Source organism: Carettochelys insculpta, chromosome 8, assembly GCF_033958435.1.
Source record: "Carettochelys insculpta isolate YL-2023 chromosome 8, ASM3395843v1, whole genome shotgun sequence".
In the NCBI taxonomy this organism is placed as follows: Eukaryota; Metazoa; Chordata; order Testudines; family Carettochelyidae; genus Carettochelys; species Carettochelys insculpta.
In genome coordinates, this window is record NC_134144.1 from 10,529,185 (window position 1) to 10,553,164 (window position 23,980).

General features: G+C 44.5%; 1 protein-coding gene across 3 annotated transcripts in view; it reads left to right on the forward strand.

Moving 5' to 3' along the window:
• Positions 1–7,876: 7,876 nt before the first annotated feature.
• The window catches only part of CMKLR2 (chemerin chemokine-like receptor 2), a 31,411-nt gene continuing 15,307 nt past the window's right edge, over positions 7,877–23,980 (forward strand). The window contains exons 1-4 of one of the 3 annotated variants that reach the window (XM_075001412.1): positions 7,877–7,920; positions 8,419–8,501; positions 15,448–15,587; positions 16,921–17,115. The gene's annotated coding sequence lies outside the window, so the exon portion shown is untranslated. Of the gene's footprint in view, positions 7,921–8,418; positions 8,502–15,261; positions 15,588–16,920; positions 17,116–23,980 lie in introns of those variants that run through there. The other 2 variants (XM_075001411.1, XM_075001413.1) reach the window with 2 other exon arrangements.

Below are 23,980 nucleotides of genomic sequence, written 5' to 3' on the forward strand. Positions count from 1 at the left end.
GGGGGGATAGCACACCCATCATCATCATCAGCGTCTCTGGGGGACGGGGATGGGGAACCAGCAGCAGAGGGGTTTGGGGACGTGGGCCGCAGGTCAGGGCCCAGACTAACGGCTGTCTCCACTCTTCCCCCTTCTGTTCTGCAGCTGCACCATCTGAGGGCCCTGAGAGCACAGGCGCTGTGTCTGTTGTGCCGGACAGCCCACCGGGGCTATCGCAGCAGGCCAGCCCAGCAGCGGAGCACGGACTGGCTCCAGGACAAGCCCGACAGCGCTGGAGCCATCCCCAGGCGTCCGCTGACCCCCAGCTCCTCACCACCATCCGGCATCAGCTGGAGGTCTCGGAGCGCTGCCTGCATGTGGAGGAGCGGCGGCTCCACGTGCAGGAGCGAGCACTGGCCTGGCACCAGGAGGCTTGGGGGGCTTCCATGTGGACCTTTGACCGGATCACGGAGCAGTTGGCCCGCCCCACTGCTCCACCCGCCTTTCCTCCAAGCTGCTCTCCACCAGCAGCTGTCCTGGAGCCTGCCGCCGAGGGGGACCATGGGCCTCAGGACCTGGCCCGGGCGTATCTGCCGGTTCTCCTGGCCCCCACCCAGCCTCGATGGGGCCTCTGGCCCAGACGTGGGTCGTGCCGCCCCACGCCAGGCGCTGGACAATAGGGGTGAAGGGCCAAGGACATTGCCTCCCCAGGCCCACCCTCCTTTGTACATATTCCCCCCATATTTGTAAATAGTTTATTTGTTCCACCCCCCCTTTAGTAGCTGCCCCCCCATGTACATAGTTCCCCCCTTCTTAATGTTGAGTTCATTGTTTTGTTTAAAAAAAAAAGGGTTTTGGTTTATTTACAAAAGGAGTGTGTAGGTGGTGTGTGCTCTCTGGTGCTCAGTGGTGTGGGCATGGGGGCAGGTAGTGTTGTGGGGGATGGGCGGGGGGGTGGCTCACCAGCAGCTGGGCCTGCCAGCGTTCACCCCGCAGCCTGCTCAAAATGGGCCCGCAGGGCCTCCCAGACCCGGATCCTCTCAGGGTCGACCTGGCAACGGGGGGCAGCGGGTGGCTGGGTGTCAGCCCTGCCAGCTTCCACAGCCCAGCCCTGGAAAAATGCCTCTCCCTTGCTCTCCACCAGCTTGTGGAGTGCGCTGCACACGCCCACAACCTGGGGGATGTTGGCGAGCCCTGCATCCAGGCATGTGAGGAGACACCTCCAGCAGCCTTTGAGGCGGCCAAAAGTCCGCTCGACCACCTGGCACGCATGGTTCAAGCGGGTGTTGAACCGCTCCTGGGTGGCACTGATATGGCCTGTGTAGGGGCGCATGAGCCAGGGCTGGAGGGGGTACGCCACGTCTGCAACGAGGCAGAGGGGCATGGTGGTGTCCCCCAGCGGGATCTCCTGCTGGGGGATGTAGGTCCGTGCTTCCAGCCAGCAGCACAGGCCCGAATTTCTGAACACCCGGGCGTCGTGGGTGCTGCCAGGCCAGCTAATATAAATGTCCAAGAAGCAGCCCCGGCTGTCCAGCAATGCCTGGAGGACCACGGACTGGTATCCCTTCCTATTCAGGAAGCATCCTCCGCTGTGCTCCGGGGCACGGATGGGGATATGGGTCCCATCTAGAGCCCCAAAGCAATTAGGGAAGCCCAGGCTGGCATCCAGGTCCCCAAGCCACACAAGCCTGTGGAGGAGCAGGGCATTGATTGCGCAGACCACCTGCAGGGGAAGGACATGAGAGAGCACCCGTGAGGGGTGTGCAGGGTGTGTCTGTTACGTCCATGACGACAGCCCTGATGGTGGCCTTGCCCACGCCGAACTGCTGTCCTACGGATCAGTAGCTGTCTGGAGTGGCCAGCTTCCAGACAGCGATGCTGACCCATTTCTCAACAGTGAGGGCACGTCGCATGGGGGTGTCCTGGTGCCATAAGGCAGGGGTGAGCCACTGGCAGAGCTCGAGGAACGTCTGCCGGCTCATCTGGAAATTTGGGAGCCAGCGGTCATTGTCCCACTTGCCAAGCACCAGCCGTTCCCACCAATCCGTGCTAGTGGGGTATCTCCGTAGTCGGCGGCATGTCCGGGGGGGGAGGCTGGGAGGGCAGCAAGGTCTGGGGCTGCTGCTTCATCCCCCGAGGACAGCTCATCTTCCTCAAATAAAAGATGCTGAGCTGCCTCCTCCATGGCACTGAGCAGGGCGGCCACTGCTCCAGGGGCAGGTGTGTGGGCCTCTGGCGGCTGCTGCTGCTGCTGCTGCTGCTGCTGCTGCTGCTGCTGCTGCTGGGGGTCCATACTGCTTACATGGTGTGTGCGTGCTTGTGGCTCTGCAGACTGCGTGCTGTGCAGGCTGAGTGTGTCTGGGAGGGGCCCTTTAAGGGAGCGGCTAGCTGTTGCCCCGGAAGTGCTAGTCTGCCCTGTGACCCTGTCCGCAGCTTTTCCTGGCACCCTTATTTCAATTTGGGCCGCTTTTGTGTGTAGACGCTCCCCTGCAGCACCTATTTCGATGTAATGCTGTCCTGCGTCGACATTGAACGTCGATGGCACCAGCCCTGGAGGAAGTATAGACACTACTCGTCAAAATAGCTTATTTCGATTTTGCTACGTTGAAATAAGCTATTTCGATGTACCATCCCAGTGTAGACGTAGCTAAGGTGTGGTAAAAGTTCCATTAGAGAGATTCAGATAATGGAACGTGTTTGGTAAGAGAGAGAATATGATAAATATAAAATAATGATTGCTAAGGGGAAGGTAAACCAGGCAGTTTTTATATATATATATATATATATATCCTTGCTTATACAACACAAGAATAAGGGGACATTCAATGAAATAGTGAAAAGCAACAAACTCGAATCTGTTTTTACGTTACACATAGCTTATTTCTGGGCTACATCTAAAGTAGACAGTTTTGTGGACAAAACAGGTTTTGTTAACAAAACTTGTGGAGCATCTACACACAAAATGCGTTTTGTTGACAAACTGTTGACAAAAAAATTGGTGTAGATAGTCGGGGGGGGGGGGGGGGGGCTCTTTTGTCGACCGAGCTGATCAAAAGATCTATCTGCTTTTTGTGTCATCTGTCAACAGAAGTTTTGTCAGAACATCTCTTCCAACAGTAACTTGTGTAGACAGATGCTTCTAGTATAGACGTAAAGATAGAGCTTGCTACCATAAAGTTAGTGTTGAGTTTAAGAACTCAGCAGGATTGAAAAAAAATAAAATTCATGATAGCAGCTGATGATTAAAAGAAAGGAAACATATTTGATGCAATCTGCTGCCATTTTAGTTTTAACACAGTTGTGTTTTATAGTATCAAAACAAAAAAGCAGTAAAGTAAAGTAGCACTTTAAAGACTAACAAAATAATTCATTTGGTGAGCTTTCGTGGGACAGACCCAGTTCTTCAGACCATAGCCATATCAGAACAGACGACATATTTAAGGCACAGAGAAACAAAAACAGTAATCAAGGTGGACAAATCAGAAAAAAAAATTATCAAGGTGAGCAAATCAGGGAGCAGAGGGGCAGAAGGGGGCAGGAATTAGATTAAGCCAAGTATACAGTTGAGCCCCTATAGTGACCCAGAAAATTCCCGTCCTGGTTCAAACCACGTGTTAATGTGTTGAATTTGAATATAAAAGAGAGTTCAGCAGCCTCTCTTTCAAGAGTGTTGTGAAAATTCCTCTTCAGTAACACGCAAACTCTTAAGTCATTAACAGAATGGTCCACTCCATTAAAATGCCCACTAACAGGTTTGTGGATCAGGAGTGTTTTTATGTCTGTTTTGTGCTCATTAACTCTTTTGCTAAGAAAGTTTGAAGTCTGTCCAACATACAAAGCATCTGGGCATTGATGGCACATGATGGCATATGTGATGTTAGTTGAGGAACATGAGAATGTGCTCCTGATTCTGTGAATAACCTGGTTAGGTCCAGTGATGGTATCTCCAGAAAAGATATGTGGACAAAGCTGGCAGCAGGCTTTGTTGCAAAGAAAAGTTCCAGGACTGGTGTTCAAATTCCCTCGTTTGCATACTTGGCTTAATCTAATTCTGGAGTCCCCCCACTTCTGCCCCTCTGCTCTCTGATTTGCTCACCTTGATAATTTTTTTTCTGATTTGTCCACCTTGATTACTGTTTTTGGTTCTCTGTGACTTAAATATTGAGTCTGTTCAGGTCTGGCTATGGTCTGAAGAAGTGGGTCTGTCCCACGAAAGCTCACCTAATAAATTATGTTGTTAGTTTTTAAAGTGCTACTTGACTTTTTTTTTGTTTTGATAATATATAGACTAGCATGGCATTCTCTCTGTTTTATAGTGCTCCACTAGGGGGCTGTCTGATCATTTATTCTTATATACAAAGTTAGTACCAAGTAAGAGGTGGAGCAACCTTTTTCTTTTGACTTGGGACAAGATTACCTATATTTTACCTATGAAAACAAGTTTGTGTTAATCATTACCTATATTGCTTAATTTGAAATTCACAGATGAGGAGACTTGGGGAAGAAGAAAGACTGGCAAAAACTACCCCATCCCCCTTCAGCACATGCCTCTTCTGCGGTAAGACCTGTGGCTGCAGCACTGGGCTGGTCAGCCATCAACAGACTCACAAATAGGAGGGTGACATGAAGATATCTTAATTGTTATTGAGAGACCACCAGGAGAGAAAAGATAATTCCATGCAGCTGCTTCTAAAAGTAGCATGCTTGAGGCTTTGACCCAGAGCGATCATTTGCCTCCTTTGTCTTCTGGTATGCTTGTCTCAGTTCCTTTATTTTCACCTGACAATACTTGGTCTCCCTGCTGTATACCTTTTCCAACGTGTCTTGTGTGATTTTTGCATACATATCAGCACTTTTGCAGCTGTTTCTGAGTTCTGCCTGAACTGGTTCTTCTCTCCACACTGTGGAAAAATCCTCCTCTGAGGTGATTTATATGTCCCTGTCCATGAGCTGTGGTGTTTGTGTGCTTGTCCCGCATCCTGACCAAATAGCCTTCAAACTAAGCGTTTAACTTCACAAAATCTGCTTTGTCAGCAGTGATGACATACTTCCCTAACAAACCACATCAAAATTAGATCAATTGTAAAATGAATTTACTTAAAAAAGTGTGTTAAAATATTATTCAGGTTTAGATACATAGGGTGACCGTTGGTCAGCGACCGTTGGTATTAATATTCATAGGATGATAAATATGCATAAAGTTTGTGTTCAAAATACTTTGAATTGATAGGTTGGGTTAGGATGCTCATGAATATGTAATGAGCAACCGTCTTCAGGTTACTATGGTAACGCCGGAGAGGACCTGACAGGGACAAGTTTTCAAACAGGTCCACCCTGGCTCCATATATTCTGGAGAGCAGCCCTGTTTGGGGCAGTTGGGAGTTCGTCGTCGACCCTGGAGGAGAACGGACCAAGAAGGAAGACATCAGGAAAGGACTGAGTTAAGAGCTGGACTGAGCCTGTAGCTGAAGATCATTGGCGGAAGAGCCGAAGCTGACCGGCATGTCAGTCGTCACTCGCTAGCCGCCGTGGGCCGTAGAAGAACAGAAGAGCTCCAGCATTCAAAGAGCAGAAATCATTTGAAAGGCTCCGGTGTTTTTAACTGGAGAGCTCGCCCGGCAGACCGCGCCGCCTAAGCAACGGTGCCCTGCACGGGTGAACCGCAGCAGCGACCCTGCCCTTCCAGCCACCGACCTTAGCTAGGGCCGGTGGCTGAAAACCACGGTCGTTTTAAAATCCAGGAGGTTTTTGTTTACCAAGCTGGTCTTTTTCCTCCTGGCTCTTTTTTTTCTTTCCTCCTCCTTTCCTGTCTGACCTGACGCGGCTGCCGTACAAGCGCGCCGTGAGGGTCATAACTTCCTAGCCTCTGAAGAAGACCTACAGGCCCAGCGCCTGGATTACAGAGCGGGAAAAGGAGGTATTTGCTGTTCAGGTTTGATACCAACATGAGCAGTTCGATGTGCTTCTTCTACTGCTTGTGTTGTGTATTTGTATGTTGTTGGTTATGTTAATATAAATGTAGGATAGTATTATAGAGTTTTAGATTGGGACTTCCCCAATTCCACCATTTGCGCCTTATATTTTGTACCCCTTGCTTTCTGGTAGAAGGCACAGGAGGCCAATTCTGTTGGTCTAGCCTGAAACTATCGCATTCAAACAGAAGATTAGACAGGACTGTTTCTGTTATTATCCAGAGCTATAAGCTCGCACTCCCTTACTAGGGAGGCAGGGCGACTGGGGATAACCCTTTAAGGAGAAAACCCCAGAGTATATAACCCTTCACGGGAATTAAGGGGATAACCTTTAACTTGGAAACCCCCACTTATTGTTACTGAGGGGAAAAAACCTCTTGGAAGGAAAACCCCATATATACGGGGCTCTACCCTGCTTGGCCGGCAGGGCAACCCATTTTAAATAAAGAAACTAGCTTAGCTTAGTGCAGGCAAATTTCTTATTTTGGTAAGATCTGCTCCCCGAGGTAGTCGGCCAAGGGTTGAGCGACCTGGTGAACCTTAAGGAAGATCCAGGAACATATATACAAAATATATTCTCATAGCTCTGAAGTGTTTATTTTCCACTTTGCAGCACACGACGAAGATGATCTACTCCGGACACACAGTAAGTAGTAAAAGGGGTTAGATAGCAGTGCTGTCATTACAGTCCCACATTGCTTGAAGGCTGCAAGCCAATAGGTATTCAAATCCTGTGCTTATACTGGGAAGGCAAGGGTTATTACTTTAGTTTTGTATATGATAGGTTAGTAACAAATTGTATCCTACATTCTACCCCAATTAAACCTCTTCCTCTGTTTAATCCCAAAGAGCTTGTCTGTCGTCCTTCCTCGGGCAAACACACAGTAGCAGCGTATTTTTGATCACACACCCTGAAACCCCGTTGTGATTAGACCCACCGTAGACACCGAGCAGGGTCGCGGGGTAAAATCCTGGGAGCATCAGGAAGAACTCGGTTGTAGCCTAACCTAGTGCTCTGGTGTGACTGACTCAATTTAATCATTATTCAAATTTATTCTTACGTCACTCACATCCAGAGCAGTCACATTGAGGCACTGTGGGACACCTCCTGGAATCCAATAATATCAACCTTAATAGTACTTCATCTAAACAAACCCTGAATTGATCTTGCAAGGTCAAATTTAGCATCACTCTTGTTTAGCAGGAGTACAAAAATTGACTTTAAATGCCTTTAAAATGGATGGATGAGGCTTGGTGGTGTGAACTGCTTGTTTATAAAGTCGATGTAATGCAGCTAACATTGTCCCTACCATGTAGTATAGACAAGGCCTTATCATCTCTGGTATTTGACAATATACTGGAGAAGTAGGTTATCACATGCATAAGTTCAAGAACGGAGATTTTCTTGCTAGTCATGGAGTGACTCTGACAGCTCATTCCTATAATATAGTGCCAATGAGTGAATATACCTGTGATCTGAAAGCTGTGTGAACCATTTCCAAATACTTGTGAACACTGGAAAAAACAAACATCAATGAAAAATTCGTGGGAAACTGGCCATTTCTCACTTTTCCACGTAATATCTGTAATTGCCCTGTGTACCAAATTCCTTCCTCTCATCTAATTTGCATCCTGAGGCTAATGATTTCACTGCAGAAAGTAGGCCATGAATTCATTCCTTGAGATGATAGAGATTTAACTGAGAAATGAGCTGGTCATATACTATGCCATCTAGTATATTTTAAATTAGTTGCTCTTTTATAACAGGGTCAGCAACCCCCGGCAGGGGGCATGCGAGACCATTTTCCTTTGCACGCAGGGTGGCAGCTCAGCCCTGCCCCTTCTCCTCCATGCAGCCAGGAGCTAAAAGCCACGCTGCCTGTGGATTAACAAAAGACCAGCTAATGCCACCTACCACCACCTCAATGGTAAAGCTCTGCATCTTACTTCATTTATTAATGAAGCTGCTGTAAGTATGACTATTAGTGACTTTAAATAGTTTCATCACCACTTGTACAGTACCTAGAGGTCAGAAGGGCACCTGTCTCTCAGCCAGCCAGCATTTGATCTTCCTGGAAGCCTTTCATTAAGGAGTGAAGGGTAGAGTAGGTCATCCTGTAGAGTGAAAATTCCTTAGGCAGGCCGTGATTTGTGCGAAAGACCCCCATTCGATTCCTAAAGTCCAGAGTAGGCCTATAATCCTATAATACTGAAACCCAGTTAGCATGAGTGGAAAGATACCTCGCTGGGCCCCCTCACTCATAAGACCCAGGGAAGGTCGTCCCAGCTCAGGCAGGACTTTGAAGTCTGAAGGGAGGGATAGTTGCCTCAGCAACCACATTCCAAAGAGAGGCCCTGCATGTGAGAAACGAATTATGGTGTTCTCTCCTCCCCCATCCCAGACTGATACTCAAAACAAATATGTTATTGCTTTATGCTGTGAACGTCTTTTGCTTTAATCCTCTAGATGAGCACCCCTGGATGTACCAATATGGAGGCGCCATCATTACTCTTGTAGATGCATCATCCATCCTATCTGACATAAATATGGTATTGTATCTCTGTGTTGTTTTAATAATTAATTAGGGAAAACCACCTCTACTAGAGATAAGATGTTCTGTATGCTATGGGCGGGGATGCTCTGTAACCTTTTTAGACATTTGCTTATTGTGCTCATTTCGTCTTGCTGCTAGGACCTATCCAGGCTTGGGTAACACCCATGCCGTAGTTTCCCCTGCCCATCCATAATCTATATAATCGATTGTAACCTATTGTCTGACGATGATCACTGAGCCTAACATGCTGTTACCCGGACAAATTTCTCATCCCTTCTACATTCAGGGACATACACACCTCTACCCAATTTGTAGGGCTCAAGGCATGACCCTATTAATTTAAACTCCCACCCTTACCCAATTCCTAGGGCTCAGGGCGTAATTCCCAGCGGGTATGCAGGATCTGTGCTGCTGAAAAAAGCCTTACACAGTAATATTCTTATTATCTATTTATTTACAATTACTAAGAAAGCAGAATACATGCTAAGCACACAGTATCATGCTCACCAATCCTGATAAGGCAGGCAGACAGACTTCCACTTCTGGGACAGACAAAGTCACTCTCTGGATGTTGGTTGCTGCACCTCAGGGTCTTGAGGGGTCTTGGGGGTTAGTCCTTTAGGTGTTCCTTCTTGCCTCCTTTTGGATGTTCTGTTCTTCTTTCTCTCCTTGATGTTCTGTTCTTCTTTTTCCCCCTTTGATGTTCTGTTCCTCTCTCTTTTTCTTCTTGGACCCCAGTTTTTCAGCAGTGAAACTTGAGTCCTGCTTAGCTATACCTTGACCAATTATTTTAGTTCAATTTTACTAACCAATTTTAACCTACGGTAACAGAATTACCTAACCAGTCATAACCCACCACCTTAACTGATTTACACCTAACAAAATTAATTATACAGCAGACAGGAGCAATTACAAACCAGACAGAGAATATACAGAAAACAGTAGAAAAGTGAAGACAATCATCAGAGAATGGTGGTTCCACCTCAGCCATTGATAAGTCATTGCCTGCCAGACGAAATGCTGTTAATTCAGTTTTCTTTACCCATCTTGTGATCTATTTAACAGTGGGTGGCTCTAGGATGTGGTCTTCTTCTTAACAGCCTGATATGCTACTATTGTGCGGGAGTGTAGGTGGAATGTGAGTATGTGACTTGTAGCTTCACCGTTAATGGCTGCTGCTCTTTAGTCTGGCTGCAGACAAGCTATAGGCCTCTCAAAATGGCTAGAGAAACCATATTGGTTATACTGTTACAATGCAAGGTGACACCCCACCAGCTGTGTGTAATAAACCTTTGTGCTGGCTTCATACACAGTGTCCAGACTTTGTTTCACCAATCCTTTCATTGGTGTAACAGAGAGAAAGCTGTGCTAGTCTATATACTATCAAAACAAAAAAGTAGTCAAGTAGCACTTTAAAGACTAACAAAATAATTTATTAGGTGAGCTTTTGAGGGACAGACCCACTTCTTCAGACCATAGCCATACCAGAACAGACTCGATATTTAAGGCATAGAGAACCAAAAGTAGTAATCAGGGTTGACAAATCAGAAAAAAATTATCAAGGTGAGCAAATCAGAGAGCAGAGGGCTGACGGGGGGGGGGGGGGGGGAGTCAAGAATTAGATGAAGCCAAGTATGCAAAAGAGCCCCTATAATGTCCCAGAAAATTAGCATCCCGGTTCAAATCACGTGTTAATGTGTCGAATTTGAATATGAAAGAGAGTTCAGCAGTCTCTCTTGCCATTATTTTTTTAGTCTTTAAAGTGCTACTTTACTGCTTTTTTGTTTCTTTTCTGTATTCACTAATTAGGGGTAATTACTGACAGGCCAATTTTCATCCATTTATTTTTGGTCTCTTTTTCGTACAGGCATAATTTTAAACAAGAAGGCCTACTACAGTAAACTCTCTCCTATCTGGCATTCTATTATCCAGAACTCTCAAATAACCAGCATTGTAATCATAAGTAAATTTTACTTACGTTTCCATAAGTACAGCATAGTGAAAGTAAATACAATAAATACAGCGACTACAATATGAGTTTACAGTGCACAGTACTACTGTTGTTGGTAAATAAAGTATTCTGCATACATTTTTGTTTGTTTCTTAATAACTAACCTTGTTTTGCTTTACGCTGTCTCTACACGGGCACAAATCTTCGAAATAGCCATATTTCAAAGATTACTAATGAGGCACTGAATTGTCAGTGCCTCATTAGCATTAGGACGCTTCCGGCCAAAGCGCCACTTTCGAAAGCGTGCGGCTCAGTGTGGCTACACGGGCTCCTTTTCGAAAGGACCCCCCATCTTTCGAAATCCCCTTATCCTGATCACTGATCAGAATAAGGGGACTTCGAAAGCTGCGGGGTCCTTTCGAATGGGAGGCCCATGTAGCTGTGCCGAGCTGTGTGCTTTTGAAAGCGGCGCTTTCGAAGCGCTGCAGCCGGAAGTGTCCTAATGCTAATGAGGTGCTGAATATTCAATTCAGCGCCTCATTAGTAATCTTCGAAATACGGCTATTTTGAAGATTTGTGCCCGTGTATACACAACTTTAGTGTTACGCATTGCTCAGTATACCTCTCTATTATCCAGAATATTTGAATATCTGGCAACCTCCCAGTCCCCCGGCTGCCAGATATGAAAGAGTTTACTGTACTATATCTTGAGGACTCTGTTGGACTAATTCAGTCTGTCCGTCTCCCTTTTGTATTTTCCACTCATCAACATTTATTGTTATGGATGACTGGAAAATTTATTAAACTCCTATCCACTTCCCCACTGGTGAGCTCATAATTGGGGTAGACCTATTAAACCCCCTATTATTACAACAAAGCTCTAGTTATAGACTGCATTGTATTAGGTGCTGTACAAACGTAAAGGTAAATATTTTTAAAAAACACAGGAATCCATAAAAGAATGCATATATATAAATATAACTCACACACTTATAAATAAAGTATGGTCTAAAAAGTCAACTTATATCATCAGAGTTAATTGCAGTTTCTCTAGCCTATTATATTTTAAAATACCCATAATTCTAATACTGAAGTGGGTGGATGGGAGTGGACCTGCCTAAATGACCCTTAACATTCCATTAAGCAGATGTTTTAGATTAAATGTGTCATTGGACAGTGCCAAAGATGGTGTCACTTAGATAGTTGCTGAGCAGGGTTCGTAAAGAACAGTTAAACCACTAGTAAATATGACTGCTTTATTCAGAAAGCTGATCTGCAATAGTAATTTGCCTTATTGCTTAGAAATGGGATATTATTCTTTTCCTGGTTATTAGCTAGTTAAAGTCTACTTTTCCAGGATGGAAATTAGTCAATGAACCAAGCATTCATATTCCTAGGACATCAGAACAGTGAAAAAATTCAGTAACAGACATTGCTAGAAACAAAGCAACATAGAGATGTTAAAATAATTTGTTTTATTGTGTTGTTGGCTAAAATTAACCCTGTGAAAACAAAGCATCTTTTTAAAGGATTCAGTTCATAAAGATATGAGTTTAGATTTAAATTCATTGGACTGAATCCATTTTAAGGTCAACTGACCTGAAGCATGATTGAATTTGTCAGCTAGTCTTCTTTAAAATAGAAACTATTATCTGAGTTATTTGAGATAAGAACAAACCTTTCTCTAAAATCAGTAACCCCCACAACAGGAAAAAAAATGGTTAGGACTATCTGAGAATAGGTAGTTGAAAAGCCAGGTAAAATGGTTACTCACCAGGTTTACTATCTGTACTTTGGCTAACAACTGGTTAAGTATCTCATTCAGGAGGGTTATTTCTCCTTGCATCTTAGCTCCTATATGTCTTCTGCACTGCATTTTATTTTGAAATTTGTAATAAATAAAAGTAAGAGTTTTCAAAACCAAAGAACTGAAGGTACCATTGTAACTCATTTGCCTTTCATCTTATTCACTATGGAACACCCATAATTTGCATTAAAATAATCACCTTAGTTTTTCTCATTATGTACAACCCAAAAGCATTTCTCTCTCTTCCAAAAAATGTCCATGAGTTTGTTGCTCATGAATGCATTTAATTGATCAAAATCATCCTGCTGGCATAATGCCACCCTTATTATTATGTATAATAAAAGTCCCATAGTCTCATTAACGGACCCTTCTGCACCAAAGAAACACAAATGACAAGGCAAAATTGAAGAACTTCCCAGAAGTAATGAGAGGACACCAAAACAGAGGAGGAACAGGACTTTTCATTGTTTTTTTCAAACTGTGACAACATTATCCAGTACTCAGACTGGTAAAATGCTAGTAGCAATTAGGCTATGTCTACACTAGAGAGTTTTATCAGCAAAACGTCCATAGACAGAAAGCTGGTCTGGATGTTCTGGTGGCCCTCTGTCAACAGACAAGTCTTCCAGGACACTGGCCAGCCCTGTCTGCTGTGCTTCTGATTGGCCATTTTGCAGTCCAGCCACTCTCTGTCAACAGAGCAGATTGCTCTTGTGATCCGCTTGGCAGTTTGGCCGTGATCTGTTGACAGAAGTTTTGTCAGAAGATATCTTCTGACAAAAGCTTCTGTCGACAAATCCCTGTAATCTAGACAGGACCTTTGTGAGTGGCTTGAAATCACGATAGAAATGCCCAAACAGTACAGACACACTATGCCTTTCTCACTGGGTCTGGGCACAGAAGGGAAATAAAACAAGTCAAACTTTGAAGGCCAATCCTATATTCATCGGGTTCTTGCGATTTCAGCTGAAATCAATGGAAATTAGAGAAGATTAAGATGCTTGTTTAGCTCTAAATGGATCCTACAAACCCCCAGACTCTGAATAAAACAGATTGTACTCCAACCGAATCAGTGCCAAATTCTGCCCTCACTCACACTGGCTATTTTGCTTCCAAGGTGTCAAATGATGATACATCCTGTGTGTTTGGGTGTGCTTTGCCAAATCTGGCTATTACAGGGCAGAGAGTTCTAAGTATGGGCAAAGATCCCTTTGATTTCAGTTGACGTGATGGAAAATCTGATTTAATGCATCTCTTTTAAAACAAATTTCAATCTAGTTTTCATTCAAAGATTGGAAGGGGAAAACAAACTTTCATGTATTTTCAACTCCCAAGTGTTTTTTAAAAATTTGAATGAACCAGTCACTGAACTGAACCAGATGAATAAATTGAAATGAAGAAAAATATTCTCTCTGCACCTACAGAAGAGTTGCCAGCTGTCAAAACTGGTTTAGAACTTGAGTTAACTCTAATTCCAAGTGTTTAGCCAGCAACTTCCACCAGTTCAGCAATTTAATTTTGAAATTTGGCTGAAAACAAGTGCTACTTAATATATTTTAAATGTAATTTGAATGATGTTAATAAATGATAAATTTAGGAATTGATATAGGTTGTCTATTAAAAAAAATCAATTTAAATTGATTTTTTTAAATCTCCCATTTAAATAATTTTTGAAATTGTTTTTTATCCAGCTTGACTAGAAGAGTGGTAGAGCTTCTCTAATTTATCCTGATTGAAACAGTATTGCCCTCTGACATAATCCGGAATGCTTCCTACATTAACACTGAAGGTTTTCCTTATACTGGAAGAGTCTTCAGTTGTCTAGGTAAGGAAGCTGTAAGCCCCATTTTCCCTACCGAAGCAGCACAGAGGGAACTGAGGCAGGACCGAGAATCTGGCTCTTGAACTGTCTTCCTTATAATAACAAGATTTGGCATTGTACCCTACAGACATGCTATGTGCCATTTCAAGCAGAATACTGAAGACATCCGCTACGTTATGGCTGTGTCTACACTACAAAAATAACTTCGAAGTTGATTACTTCGAAGTAAGCAACTTGGAAGCAGAACTTCTACATACACCCTATTTCAAAGTTCAGCTTTGAAGTAGGGCACTACTCCATTCCCAGGAATGGAGTAAGGACTTGGAAGTTGGGCTGCCTACTTCAAAGTTAACTTCCAAGTTAGTTCCTAGTGTAGATGCACCCTACCTATATTCCCCATTCCAACACTACAGAAGAAAAGAGCAGCTATTAAAGGAAGAATATTTACTGCTGATGTCACAGAGAAAAAAGGAAATGTTTTAATGACACAGAGAATGCCACTACATGGAGCCAAGGCCTGCAGTCCTTATTTTATATTTACGCATTCCTCAAAAATTCTCATGTCCCATGCGAATTTGTCCTGAAAAGAGTGATTTAGAAATAAATAAGTGTTTCAAGGTTTGTCCCAGTATTAATGCTAATATTTACACAACAGGAAACATTTGTTGATGAGTTGTGTTTGCATGTTTTTGTGTAGCAATAAGGAGCCAGATCTTCAGCTGGTGTGAAGTGGGATTGCATGCTAACATTTTATACCATCACTGAAGTCTTATAGAACCCAGTGCTTTTCATCATTAGACCTTACAAAGGAGCTCAGTGTAATTTTCTCAAGTCACCCAGCAGGCTGGTGACAGCCAAGAAAAGAAACCAGCTCATCCGAGTCTTGTCCCAATGTTCTATCCACTAGACAATACTGTCTACAACCTGAGGATTTGATCCTGACATCTCATGCATCTCAAACACAAAGGAAAACATTATTTTCAGTAAATAACTAGAATGCAGGAAAACATTTTCTTTGAGTTTTTAAATGTTTTTCTGCTCATTTAATTGTACTTTTTACAAACCAAAACATACACAAACACATACGATGCAGTCCAGCCACTGCATAACAAAAAGCAACATCTGTTACTAGACATTCCCTTATTAGTGCTACACATGCAACTTTTTCTGTTCATTGGCAACTCTCTTTGCTTCTCTGTATGCAGTGACCTAAAAGGAATCTTTCATATGGCTAGCATTTATTTTTGGTGGGTCAGTGGGTTCGTAAAAACAGCCAAAAGCCAATGCATCTAAACGAGCCCAGAAGTCTGGAAATGTTGTCCATTTCCACTTCTTAAACACTGCATTATTCCATTCTACAGTGCAATTAGAAGGACGTAATAGCCAAGGGATGAATCAGGGAACATAACAAAATCACTCTTCACGCTGCGCTTCAGTCTTCCTTCAGCTGTGGAGATTACATCCAGATTTACAGTCATTTTCTCCCAACAGAAATAAACTGGTATGTGGATTTTCCTGTTTATTTTTTACTCTCTTGAGCTAATGAGTTTTCCAGCAGTATGTGATTCCGGCAGAAAAACCCAGGATAACACCTGCTGATTAAAAGGGTTCTCAAAAGAAAAGACTTGATTCTTATTTATACTGAGGTTAGCTTTGCTCTAGGCTAGCAACATAAAGAAGTCAAATTTGGAATGAGTTACATTTTAACAGCTTTATGCAAAAACGCACTTACATCTATTTTGAGTCCTCACTATGCTGCCCAAGTGGTGCAAGATAACCTTAATGTAAATGAGAATCAGGATCGGTCTCTCTGTGTGTGCTTTGTGTTTTGACTTTAATGAGTTAGAATTGTTTAGGGAACTGAACAAATTACTCTGTCTCCTAATTCCAGCCTTGGAAATAAGCATATGGGGGCCTGACCCAAAGCCCCATGAGGTGAACAGAATCTTTCCACTGACAGTATGAGCCTGAGTCAAAGGCTTATTGAAAATGTAATTCTAGAAAAGAAATGAAGAATCCTCATGATATCAGATAATGCATGAGTAAGAATCAGAATTAGGAAGTAATGGTCAAAATCTTGTCCTGCTCTGGTGAAGTGACCCAGAAGGTATGTGTACTAGGGTAAGGGATAGTGGTGGGCAAAATAGGCTTGTGCCTCCTAGCACATCATACAGAAGCACAGGGTAGGGTTCAGCATTATTTCTGCAGGAACCATGTGTAGGTTTCTAAGTGAAATCTAATCAAAACAAAAATTCCACAACATCCAATCTAGGTCAGTTTAATCTCCTTCCAGATTCCTATTAACTGAATCTCTGACTTGACCATGTAATTGTAAACAAAGGAAATGGGAAGTACATAAACTGTTGACAGGAGAATTTATTTTTAAGTAAAAGTTGTATTGTTGAATAATTTTTGAAAAGCATTACAGTAGTTTACAGTTTTTGCGGAGAAAAGTGATATCACCAGGCTAAAGAATGAAAATGAAGGTATCAAATTTGGAAAACTGCAGAACATTATCTAAACTCCCAAGGACTCAGCACTTAGGCTCCAATGAGGCTACTCATGCTTAAATGTATGCATATGCTTACATACCTTGCTGAGTCAAGGCTTGAGAATTCACAGAAACATATGACTAGAATGCATTTTGAGAGATCATGTAGTATCCTAGTCCTTCTCCCCTGTACTGAGGTAGGATTAAGTATATGTGGACCATTGTAAATATTTAATCATTTGTTCAGAATTGAAACTACTTTGCTTTGATAATTTTGTTATTGTGTCACCAAACTTGAAATAGAAAGTGTAAGTCTCTTGATAGCCTGCTTTAAATCTAATAGTGTTACTTCTACCTGACTGTAAAACTACACATGCCAAATTCTCCCTCCTCCACGTAAGCCCGAAAAGGACAGACAAGACACAACTCCTGTCAAAGCAGTGTCAGCACAGGAGAGAGAACAGGGAGCAGGGAAGATAGAACCAACCAGAGACTCCCGGTACAGAGAAGAAACTCCTAGGACCGTCATCCTCAAACTGTGAGCATGCCCCCTCAGAGTGTACCAAGCACTATTTCTTCTAATTTTTGCATCCACGGGTAGAATACATTTTGTTATGTGCACTAAGGATGTGCACCACCAATAGAAACACACACTGCCCTCTATGGGTGGCTACAGGTGTTCTGGTAATCAGCTGAGCAGCACCTGAATCACCACAGGGCTGCTGCCCTAGTGCTCAACTTACAGGGAACACGGATGCCAAGAACTGAGGCGGGGCATGACCCAGGGTAGGAAGGGAGCGCACCGTCTAGTATGAGCAGGGCTGCCAGGGGCTCATACAACAGGTTCTGTGAGGGAAATTTTTTCTGCTGCCTCAGGCTCTGAGGCAAGAGCCATGTTTTGAGATATATTTATGGGGATTCTGTGAGTGATTGAGGAAATTCTTCTTTGTTTGTTTGAGTTTTGTGAATAAAGAAAACCAGATTCCCAGGAAGGCCTGTGATTGAAAGGATAAAGACTTTGTGGGGTTTGTTTAAGGAGCCCTAAAGGGGAAAAGGAGAAGTACGCTGGAGAGGTACCCTGGGCCATGAAGGGGCACTCAGATGGTGGCCAATACATCTGGCACCTGAGCAGGGACACCTCCCTTCCCTTCTCCAAGAGAGGCCATGGAAGAAGTTTTGTGATTAATGATACAGCAGCAACTGGGAGAGAAGGAGCAAAATCATTGCTCCAGGAAGCCTTACAAACGCCCCAGCAGCACACGCAGGAGGACCCTCTTGTCCAGGACAGACACAGATGGCGTTCCATGCAGTGGGTGTTCTGACAGGCTGCTAAGAGTGGTGAGGGGCATGAGAACTTAGAGGGAGGGAGCCTGTCTGTAGAGGACTTGAAGCACTGGGAGCAGGCTTGCTAAATGAGTCAGCCAAAAACACATGGTGCAGGGAGGGAGCCTCTGGCAACTGATGCCTTATAGGAGAGCTGAAGAAGTGTGGGGTGGATAGAGAGGGCATTCAGATTCTTGGGGATATTCGGTGATTGAGGAAATGCCTTTTTGATTGTATTTTGGACTTCATAAACAAAGAAAACCAGACCCCGCAAAGGGCTGTGCTTGAAGGAGAAAGATAAACCTCACATAGTGTAAAGAGTCCTCAAGAATGAGAAAATAAGGGCAGAGCATTTGGAGAGGCATTCAGGCCTTGTGGGAATGCTCAGTCTGTGGCTGTCCTAATACATTGTGCTTAAGTGGGGAAGGAGGAGGGGTTGCAAAGGGTCAAAGACCCTGCTGAGGGGTGCACTCAGCATTGACTTACCAAAGCTGCTGCTCTGAGGTTGGGAGATTCCTGACCCACCACCCTTCACACACCTATTTTCAGGCCACTATAGGCCTTGGTTACTGTTGCTTTGAGGCTGCTCTGGCTAGTGTAGAGAGGGCTATAGTGTCACTTTTTGGCCTGAGAGGTTGTATTCCTTCCTTTTTCCCATCAAGTTGGAGATTTTAAATAACTAATTACAGTCTTTGTGACTAAAATGCTGACTAATACGTATTCTCCTTTTTACTCTGCACCATTGCTTCTGATCTGACAAGCTACTAAATAATTTCTGGGATGCTATTAACTTACTATTTTAGGAAGCGCATATTTCAGCTAGCAGCTTTGATTCATAGCGATGATGTTATAATTGTCCTTCCTAGTAATAAAATCTTGCATCTTGATGGATTCTCCTCTCACTATGCCAACCAATTTTCCACCTGAATTTCTAGATCTATTATTACACTTACTTAACCCTGAAGATTGGGGTAGTTCTGTACCTCCAGTCAATGTTGACCTGCTGTTTACAGAATCATATTCTGTGGACTGCTCTTGGTAGAAGCCTATTTATTCATTGTACAATACAACATTTTTTAGGGTTGCCAGTTTTCCAGATTGGATGCCACTGCCACAAATGTCATCTGGTGCATCTGGTTGGAAAATTGGCAACTCTGTGTGAAACCTATGCCAAGAGCTTAGCCTTGCATTTTTTGTTATAATAAATGAATATCTGCCTACCTAGCACTCACTGGCTCCAAGAGCATTTTGTTTTAAATCAAGTCACTCAGAAACTAACATATTAGAGCAATACAGGGTTATTTTATGGCTGCACCTGTGCGCTGTACTAAAGGAAGAAGACCACATTCTTCTCCTCCACCACCCTGCAATACAGCAAATGAAATCTGAAAGAACCACGCTGGCACAGAATTTACCAACTACATAGCAGGCCTTGCTCCATATATAGTCTGCTGTTCTGGTAGCCACCTGTGAGATACAAAACAACAGGACATGGAATGATTTTGGGTTCATAAAACAGGACATCTGGCAGTGCATACTGAGCATTCTTGAGGATATTGCAGGACAGCTGTTGAAAACTTTGAATTGCTGGCAACCCCATGCTTTGACATAGCTCTGGTGGCTTCTGCAATAGAAAACAATGAGGTCTAGTGTTTTCTGTTGTAGACCGGATCGTTCAGATTACTTGAAGAGCTACTAATCCATTCCACTGCCCACTTCTCCTTTTTCTCGTTCATGTGTAGGAACTTCCTGATGAATGGAGAATGAGCCTTCGCTGTTTAAAGAAGAGGGTCTGTGGGCTGCACAGGGCCACAGAAAGATTAAGGGGGACATAAGAGAAGTTGGAGACCTCCTTTGACATTTTGCCCTGGCCCTCTTTGCTGTCAGCTCATTTCTCTCTTGTCTTTTCTTCCCTTTGCTTCAATCTGTCCTTTCCTTGCCAACCTCCCAAACCCCATTTTCATTCCTCTCGCCTGTACTTCACATTAGATATATATTAGTCACCATTACTGAATGCTAGCAGCCTTTGTATCAGGGTACTCTTTGCTGTGGGATGGGGCAGGGGGCAGTTACTCCTGTAGAACTTGGTTTGCCCCCCAATTTTTTTTTCACGGGCCTCTGCACTCCACTTTCCTCCCTCGACTTTTGCAAGATACGATATAATCATATAATTTCTATATGCTGACACAGACTTGCCTTGCACAAAATTTTTCAGAAATTATGTCCTTGCTTCTGAATACACTTCAGATGTTTCATGCTGAGCTCAGCCAGTGTGGTCTAGGCATTTGGGGGCCACAGATTCTATCCCTACCTCTGCCACTGCGTGACCTTGGACATCACTTTAGTTTCTATTCCCATCCTTCACCTGTCACCTCTGTTAGGACTATAAGCAGGGCAGGAACTCTTTTTCATTATGTATATGTACAGAACCTAACACAATGATACCCTGATCTTAGGTGGGATCTTTAGGTACTTTTCTATGAATATTAAGCTCATAAAACAGTTGTGATCATGGCCCTGCAACCTCTCCATCCCATCTGGAATCTGGCAGATGAAAAACCGGGGGGAACAGTAGTGATTTCACTATAAGGGTGGTGAAGCACGATAGCGGGGGCTACCTAGGGAGGTGGCAGAATCTCCATCCTCTAGAGGTTTTTAAGTCCTGTCTTGACAAAGCCCTGGCTGGGATGATTTAGTGGGCATTGCTCCTGCTTCTAACAGAGGATTGGACTGAGTGACCTCCTGAAGTCTCTTCTAACCCTATGAGTCTTTGATTAATGAACAGCAAGCAAATGTAGCAGTTTGCAAGGTAGTAATACTTTATACAGCTGTCTCTCCTTCCTTCTAAGGACCCTCTCCCTGAGTCTACACAAGACCCTTTCAAAAGGGGCATATTAATGAGCGGGTTCGAAAGATGCTAATGAGGAGCTGCAATGAATATGCAGTGCCTCATCAGCATAATGGCGGCCGCGACGATTCGAAAGTGCGGCTTTTCTAATCGCATGCCACCCGTGGAGATGGGACCCTTCAGGGCTTTCAGAAACTGGGGGATCCTTTCAGAAGGTCCCGTCTCTGGGCTGCGCGTGATTCAAAAAGCCGCACTTTCGAATCACCACAGCCACCATTATGCTAATGAGGTGCTGCATATTCACTGCAGCGCCTCATCAGCATCTTTCTAACCCACTCATTAATATGCCCCTTTCGAACGGAAGGGGCTCGTGTAGACCCAGCCTCTGTGAATTAACTTAGCCTCCTGCACTCTCTGGGAGATGGTAAAATATTATTAACCTGCAGGATGCTTAGCATCTTTCAGAACTGTTTGATACCCTGCAGAGGTGAGTCCTACCCTTACTGATAAAGGAAGTGAAATACCCTAAGAAACCTAAGTTCCTCATTCTCTGTTTTAACCACAAGCCTATATTTTCTTTTTAGTAGCTGGGAAAGATCCATGTGCCATTCTAGGCTGGGAGGCTGAGTTAATTTCCAGACCGCCTAGAACATGATGATTGATCAACACAATGTGAAAGAAACCTCTGGTCTTGATGGATATTCTGGGGCCTTGTACACTACTGCACCCTGAACATAAGCCCCTTCTGGTCCCCCCATAGCAAGAGGATCTATATAATATGATCATATGTCTAGAAAAGAAACTGCACTCAAAGCAATGTAATGCGCATATGTAGTGGGGTGCAGTTGCCACCCTACCACCCAGAAGGGAAGGATCCCTTCTGGCAGCCATTTTGTATGGAGCCTGGCCCCTCCCAATCACCTGACCAGAAGTCAGGAGATGGAGCCAGGCCAAAAAAAGCCCAGCCTGAGGATTCACCTGGGGCTGAGTCTCTAGCAAAGAGTCAGATGATGCCTTTGTGCTCCTTGCATGGCAGCCTGAGGGCCCTGCTAGGGGCCAGTCTATAGGGGAGCCAGACGATGGCTCTGGGCTTCCAGCTTGGGAGGTTGAGGACCAGCTGAGGGAGGCCAAGACCTGGGTTGGGCCATTTGAGCCCTTGCCAATCCTGATGCCCTGTGGACCCCAGGGGAACTGGCCTGTAGAGGAAATGCTGCTCCTGGAGGACTGACCTGTGGACTGGCCTCAGTATGCACCTGAGCCAGTTTGAGGCAGCAGAATCAATAGGCTGCGCAGGCCTGGATCAGGCCAGCCAGACCTGGAACCCCATAAGACTGAGCAGTCGGCAGGACACGGGATATGTGCCAGGGATGGGGAGACCGGGAGTGGCCCAGGGGGCAGGAGGACCGTTAAAGGACCTCGGGTCAGTGTGTTGTGGTCTGGCTTCCCTGCTGACCTGCGCAGCAGACTGGGCTGCTGTGACCAGGGCTTCTGGGCTGGGACGCGGTGGATGATCCTGCGTCCCCTCTGCCACCCACTTGCTGGGTGGCAGTCCCCCCCACCTCTCTGCCAGCTCGGTCTCCTGAACTGTTGGCAGCTGGGGCCTGGGCTTTATAAGACTATACTTGTTTGTTGCCCAGCCCTGTGCCAGGGCCTGGGCCTGCCCTGCCTTGCTCCAGGGCTGGGCTCTCTTGGGTGTTTGCCGCCCCACCCTGAGCTAGGGCCAGGGGCCACATACGACTGTGGGCTTGCTGTCACCCTGACCTCAGGCTAGGCCCTGGGGAGAGCTAATTTTCCCCAGCACCTGTCTGAAGTAAGGCAGGGGCTTTGAACTGTTGCCTCTCACCCACCTGAGGCAAGGTGGGAACCCCCCGAACTCATGACTTGAGGGTTGTTTGTTACTCGTGGTAGTAGGGCAGAATGGCTGCCCACTGACCCAGAAGGGGAGGAACCCTTCCGGGAGCCCGAACTGGCTATAGTATATAAATACTAAAGAAAATCTTATTCCATTGGGGGATATCAACCAGTTGTAAAGTGAAAAGGGCTGTATACCTCCCAGCTGTCACCTAGAGAGTCACAGAAAAACATTTCCAGATTAATTTGCCATGCTTGATCAGAATATTAACATCACAACAGTAAGCTCATTCCGTAGCTCAGATAAAGAAAACTTGAACAGCAGGTAGCTCTAGCAGGTAGGAGTGTAAGTAGTGTGGCAATAAGACAAGGCAAGACACCTGGGGCTGTAGAAGGAATGGAAGGTGTGTCCAATTTATTTGAAATAAGTAGGTTTAAAGCTCCACAGCTGGTCTTCGTCAACTGATGAGTGGATTAGCTTTATCTGTGGCACACCCTGCACCTGGCGTTTGGGATTACACTGAGATGGTATAGATCTGAGTTCACATGTTGTGTGTTTCTAACATAGGCTTACTGGCTCTGAAAAACATCCAGAATCTGTAGCTGCTTTCCAGGTAGGACCCATTTTCCCAAAAAAGAATAGTAGGTGTGAGGAGGATAGGGCATGCTTTAGTACAGCATAACCTTCTCTCTCTTTCTCAGGGGTGCACAGCTTCTGAAGAGGGATGTTCTGAGTCCTTCCTTCCATTGCAAATGAGAGATTAGTGTGTTTGTTTTTTTTTTAAAGGGGGAGTTTAGGGTTACCATATTTAACCTTTCAAAAAAGGGGACACCCCTGAGAGGGAGTGTATCTGTATCAGTATCTAAAAACTCATATGTCTGAATACAATGTGAGTTGGTAGATACTGATACATTCCATCGCAGTGTTGTTCTCTTATTTTATATGGTAATCCTAGTTTTGCTGTTTAGGTACAGGACAGACACTGTGGATTTAAATTTCAGATTCCAGCCTATGGCTTCCTATGTGATCTAGTCAATGACATCTCTCTCTACCTCAGTTCCCTGTCTGTAAGTGGGGAATAATATATTTCCCTTGTGAGGTCAAATTCAATAGTGCTGATGAGGAGCCCAGATCCTATAGACAGGACATGGGAGTACTTAGTTGTAGTATGTAGCATAGATCTAGATCATAGTAGCCCTTTCTTCCTAAGCTCTTATTCGCAGATACTTGTGAAGGTCCACAGTGTTGGCCACGCTTTAACAGAGATCATCTCAAGGCCATCTCCCTTTCTGTTCAAAATTATGCTAACCACATGTATTATTCTGGATTCCAAAGCATACCTGTAGTCACTACAGCAAATCCATATGTAAGGCCTGTGGA